This window comes from Acanthopagrus latus, chromosome 4 (assembly GCF_904848185.1).
Source record: "Acanthopagrus latus isolate v.2019 chromosome 4, fAcaLat1.1, whole genome shotgun sequence".
Classification (NCBI taxonomy): Eukaryota; Metazoa; Chordata; class Actinopteri; order Spariformes; family Sparidae; genus Acanthopagrus; species Acanthopagrus latus.
In genome coordinates, this window is record NC_051042.1 from 329,001 (window position 1) to 335,000 (window position 6,000).

Genomic DNA, 6,000 nt, shown 5'->3' on the forward strand with positions numbered 1-6,000 from the left:
CACCTCCAGCAGCGTCTCGTGTCAGAGTCTGCTCTGTGTGAAAGAGGAGAAGATATCCAGCGGTAAACAGGCTCCACGTATGTGAGGACTGGTTAGGGTGATTTTGAAATATGAAGTATCTTGTATTATTTTTACACTTGTGTATTTCACGAGCTCTCAAGTTTAACTGCACCGAGTCAAACCGAGTGGCAGAGCAGGTTTCACTGGAGCGGGTGGAAACACTCCTGCCCTGCCTCCTGCTGCGACGTCCTGCGACCTCGCCAACCGCCATCGCCCCCTCAAACAAGCATGTCTTACAACTGCAGTTTCTGTTCAGCTCTCAGTACTTTTGTAACTTCCAGCTGCGTCTCTGTAGTGTGAAGAAGAGGTTTTCTCCTGAGTCCCTGTTTGTACTTCACACATCTGCTTTATTTTACTGTTAGCGTGTTCACTTTCAGCTGTTTCAGGAGTCATGTCAAGTCACTGCTGGTGAAAACAGTTGCTGATTTTGCTACTACATAATAAAAGCTTTAATAAATAAGTAAACACGGGGGACTCCTCCTGCAGAATGTGTAGGAAGGGAAACAGGTTTATCACCATAATAATGGAGCTTTGTTTGGAGCTATTCTATGAAAATACTGCAAGGAGGAAGAGTAATTACAGCCGCTCCCTTGACCACTAGTCAAGACAAGCACATCATCAGATAAAGACACACCTTCAGGTAGCTAGCCCTGTTTTAATACAAATGCAAATCTCTTCAGCACTGGGCTGACGTGCCGAGTCAGACAGAGTGGAGCACGTGACTGGAAAAAGCCCCGGGAGTCACTGCAAAACCATTCTGTCAAAGCTCATAACTGAGGCTCGATGAACAGTATATCAGTGTTTGATAAATGCTTTCAATGACATTTTGTGGTTGATCCAGCCCTCCATTACAAGCACACACACCACTACACAGAGAGGAACACACTGGGCCCAGCTCATTAACTGTACATCACAAGACTCAGTGAAACCTGCCAGTCTGAGCAGTCGCTACTGTACCTACATCTGTCAGAGGGCTCAGCCTGCGAGGCTGGTAAATTCTATTCCTGCAAATCAATGGGGTGAAATGGGTAAACAAGAATGTCATTGGGTGTGTGCTACACTACGCCCCTCTTCCCATGCTTTGATCTAAATTGGACTCTTGAGATCCAAGAAAATCACAGTGTGGAGGACGTGGCTGTGTTGTGTAATGTCAGCTTTTAGCGGCTGCAGATAGACGTGGTAGTCTGTCTGGATCGCATCAATCCACAAGAAGAGCAGACTCACACACAAGGCAGGAGCAGCTGTATGCTGTAGTGCCAGGGCAGTGCCTGGAATTCATTCACACAGTTATCCACGCAAGCCCTTCACTGCCATTTTATTTCATTAATTATGATACGGACTGGATGGAGAAGGGGTCGCAGGGTAGCAGGAACACGAGGGAAAGCAACTGTTCTAAACCATTTCACAGCCCATTAAGGAGCTGATGGATGGGTCGAACAAAAAAGGGAAAGAAAATCACCAGATTGGTCTAAGAGACTTCATCTATGAATCTGGAGCTATTATTCTCCAAAGCAGAGCAGAGGAGAAAGCAGCCTGCAGCCAGCAGGCCTGACCAGTGGGAGGGACCTTTTCCTCTTTCAGTTGAGGCTAGAGAGCTGATGGTTTCCTCAAGTAAACTGTGGCCTTTGGCTGCCGGCCCAATCATCCACGGTGGCAGCTCTCTGCCAGTTCTTCCCTCTGACTGGATGTCTTTGACTGGACGTGAGGATGTGGGCGTGGAAAGTCTAGCCTACACTGGAAAGTAAAGGCTCGCTCTCTGCCAAGAGGAGTCGTCCTCATATTGGAAAGGGATTGCTTTCAGCAGACATAATAAGAGCAAGGCCAAAAGGTTCTGTGTGTGTGTGTGTGTGTGTGTGCGTGTGTGTATTTTTGAATATGTAGAGGTCTATCATGGGCTAACTTCAACCAATCAAATCACCAGTGTGTATGTGTGTGTGTGTGGGGGGGGGGGGGGTCAGTAGCACCAGCAGAGCCTGTTGGTAGATCAAACTAAGAATCATTCCCTCATTGAGCCTTCAGTGCCTCTCTGCTCGTCTTTCTAATGAAATTTGCTCCTCAGGTCTGACAGAAGTGAAGAACCCTCCAGTCACTCGCTGCTTCAGCCACTGTGTCTTCAGTCTCAAGCAGGACAAACTGGTAAAATGACATAAACTCACCAATCACTGCTTCACAACGAAAGTGATGCTAGAAAATGTTGCCACATGTCTAAAGTAATCCAAGAGCACACACCACTTCCCTTTCAAGATCAAACTGAATAAACAAGAATATCTCTAGAAGATTTAAGGTGCATTCATGTGTTTTGGCCACATGGGGGCAGCAGAAAGAGTTGAAACTAAAGTTGAATTATTGTTTTTTTAAGCTTAATGGGTTAGCAAGCACTCACCATACTACACATCTATAAGACATAATGAGGTCGACTATGTTGAAATGACCCCGAGTGTCTGAGCCCACCTGATGAATCCAGTCGGGTGCGTCTGGTTTGGCCTCCATCCAGCTCCTGCAGAAGATTTGTGGCTCTTTCACGAGTCGCTAACATTTTATGTCTGCTGCCAAAACAAAACCAGGAGCTCCATCATCATAAGCAACATATTGAGCATTGCAGCAGTTTGATCCTTTGTGTGTATAAAAGACAAAGCTGATGTTTCTGTAGATGGTTTTCTCTTTCAGTGAAGCCGCCTTCTTAATGCCTGCTGCTCACGCTCACAACACAGTTCTCTCAGCTAACAAGAAGAAGCAATCACCTCCTGTGCAGCAGGCACTCAGGGCTCTGCAGCAGAATGTGAGAACATTTTACAGGCTTCTCACTCACACTATACCCTAATGTGAGCCGGCAGAATTATTTCGCTGCTATCGTCTCTCAAATAGACTTGGTTCTACTTTGCAGAGAGAGCATGAGTAATTGGTGTCCCTGGTTTGTTCGGCTGATATTTCAGATTGAGCAGCAGAGGCTCCATAGCTGTCAGACATGCTCAAGATGCACCCTAACAGCCCAACATCAGTTCTTAATTAGCAGCAGCGCATTCAAATTAACTCAACCACAGCTTAGCTCATTTACATCATCCCACTAAATGCCCCACCAAATTAAAAGAGACACAAAATGTTGTGGCCTCGACAGTCATTTGCGGTGGTTTGGGAAGTCTGCTCCCCTCAGAGCAACAAATGTCAAAGCTTTCATAAACTGGATTGGATTGGTTCACCACTCAGTTCTATCTAATGGGTGGTGTCAGTCCATCGGAGTCTGTCACAACACAAACTGAACATAGCGTCCCTCCAGAGAATCAGGCGTGACACCCGTTGCTCTTGGTAGGGTTGGATACGTTCATGTCAGTTTATACAGATCTCTTCCCAGTGCTTCACTTTCTCTGTAACAACAAATACGTCTTTTTAACTGTAAAAAACAAGTTGCTGATTACGGCTGCCGTCTCCAGTGATACAGACCCAGGAGCAGCTGGAGACACCTGGTTCACTCTGTGCACTTTACTCAACCTGGACAACTGCACAAACACAGACACTGATGGGATACAGACACAGTCTCAGACTGCATACGAATATAAATAACTGTTAAAAGGAGCGTTAATGACGAACATTAGAGGGCAGCAGGGTGCAGTCTGCCTGATGCAGAGAAGAAGAAACAACGCTGGCATGTTGTGGTCGCCAGCTGGAACATTTTCACTAAATAGCTTGAAATTCACCTCTACCAAGGTTCATAGCAAGGTTTCAGACATACTCACATGCTGTTTTAGTGTAATGAAGGTTATGTTGGGGAGGAATTTTTCAGACACAGCCAAGACAGTGAAAAGGCCAAAACATCTCCAACAACAACAACGTGTCCACGCAGCCAGTTAATCACATGAAGATGAAATCTAACCAGGAGGACTCAGCTCGGTGCTAGTGAGCGCAGAGCTGGCTGCAGGTGAGCTAATGTCAGCTGGCTTTCAGGTGATCGCACACAGATCATCATCATCATCATCATCACCACCACCACAGACTGATAACCAGCTCCTGCCAGGACTGACTGGCCCTTTAGCCTGCAGTGGTTGTGTAACTTGGCTCATGGCTCTCAGAGCAGGTCACTCAGACACAAATAGTTGTCTACAAGAATGCCATCCTCTTCCTCTTCCTCTTCCTCTTCCTCCTCATTATCACAATCACTGCCACTCTTCCCAGCCTGCTCTTACTCTTTGTTACCCTGCTATTCTCCTCCTCTTCATTATATCATGCTCTCTGGAGGACGCTGAAGGTGACAGGGGAACACAGGAAGGCAGCAGACAGCCACAGACAGCTCGGAGCCATCATTTCATCAGCTCCAGCCCAGATTCCACCTGATCTGCACATTTTGCACCCAGAGACGGTCGCCATCACGAGCATCCGCCACACACCCACAGCAGTGAAAGACAAAAGTGGATATTCAACTGCAAATAAGACTTCTGATAAAGTCTTCATTATCAGTCATAATGTCAGAGTTAGTCACACATATCATCATAACCACACCAAGGCACCTCAGCACTGTACGATGCAGCCAAATGCTCCAAAGCAGCAGAGGAGAAGAAATAACAAAGACTCTTGTCATATATTCTATTAATATCAGGTGATTTAATTTATCAGAGAACAACTACACTCAAATCAGACATGTTGACCTTTACAGGCGGTGATGATGATGATGATGATGATGATGATGATGATGATGATGAGGATGATGATGAGGATGAGGATGATGAGGATGATGATGATGATGATGATGATGATGATGGTACCTCTCGCAGTTTCAAAACGTGACTGCTAAATCTAAATTGTGCCAAACATTTAGCTGACATTCGTACAATCCTCAGAGGTATGGTTTACAGAAAAACAATCTAAGTAATCTTTCTATGGAACCGTGGAGAGCGGCAGGTGTTGACTCTCCACATCAGTGTCTGTGGCTACAGCCCTGACCTACACAGATCTACTGACAGCACAGCTGATAGGCATCATCCCTGCAGGTACGAAGGAGGAAAACGGTCCACTCACCTGCCTGAAGGAGACTGAAGAGCTCAGTGCACTTGTTTCCTCCGGAGCCGAACAGCAGCGCGGAATCCCCGCTGATCTGCGCGCAGCGTCCACGGAGCGGAGCCGAGCGGAGACCTGCCGGCGGGGCGGCTGCTGGCTGAACGGGCGCCGATCTCAACATGTTGGATTCTGACAAAAGCGTCGTTTTGTTTTGTTGCTGAACACCACGAGCTCTTCCTCCTGTTACTGTTAAAGGTCTACCCACCCGCGTGTGGCTCACCTCTCCAGCGCGCACGGCTCGGCAGCATGTTGAGGTGAAGCCACAGCAGGACGCCGGTGCTGCCCTCACTCTCTCCTGCTGGAGACTGCGCTCCTCCGCAGATCATCCCGCCGTCCCTCACTCTGTCACCTACACTTCAGCTCCGGCTGCACGCACAGTGCGAGCTCAGCTGTTTGTTGGGCACAGCCGTGTGCTGGAAACGGAGCGGTGCTACCGGCGCGCACTGACCTCAGTCCACTTACCTTCGCCTCTGGAGTCGTGGCAGGACACGCGGCGTGCGTTCAATAGTCCAGCTGTCGCGCACAAGCTGATAGATGTACGGACCGCGACCGTCTTCAGCCCCGCGCCGCGGCAGTGACTGAAGTGTGCCTCCTGCCAGCAGCACGCATCGCCCGCATAGAAACCGCAATTTAACGACACGGAGATTTTCCAGCACACCTGTGGCTCGCAGCGGCCAAATTACGCCCCCAGTACCCACTGTGGATGCGCCCCAATGTCAGCACACACACAACATCCCCACTCCCCACAAAAGATGTGAAAGAGTCCACAGAGACCTACCGACCTGGAGCATATAATCCACGTCCAGTCCCGGAGCCTGGGAGCCGCGCAGCCCGGAGCAGTGCAGTGATGGAGCGGAGCGCTGAGAGTGTGTCAGCCGGTGTCTGAGCGCGGAG

At 48.5% G+C, this 6,000-nt stretch overlaps 1 protein-coding gene across 4 annotated transcripts in view; it reads right to left on the reverse strand.

Moving 5' to 3' along the window:
* The window catches only part of LOC119017678 (cell migration inducing hyaluronidase 1), a 161,323-nt gene that overhangs the window by 155,282 nt on the left and 41 nt on the right, over positions 1–6,000 (reverse strand). Inside the window, exons 1-2 of one of the 4 annotated variants that reach the window (XM_037094538.1) lie at positions 5,327–5,541; positions 5,068–5,235 (exon numbers count right to left, since the gene is read on the reverse strand). The gene's annotated coding sequence lies outside the window, so the exon portion shown is untranslated. Of the gene's footprint in view, positions 1–5,067; positions 5,236–5,326; positions 5,542–5,568; positions 5,791–5,884 lie in introns of those variants that run through there. The other 3 variants (XM_037094536.1, XM_037094537.1, XM_037094539.1) reach the window with 3 other exon arrangements.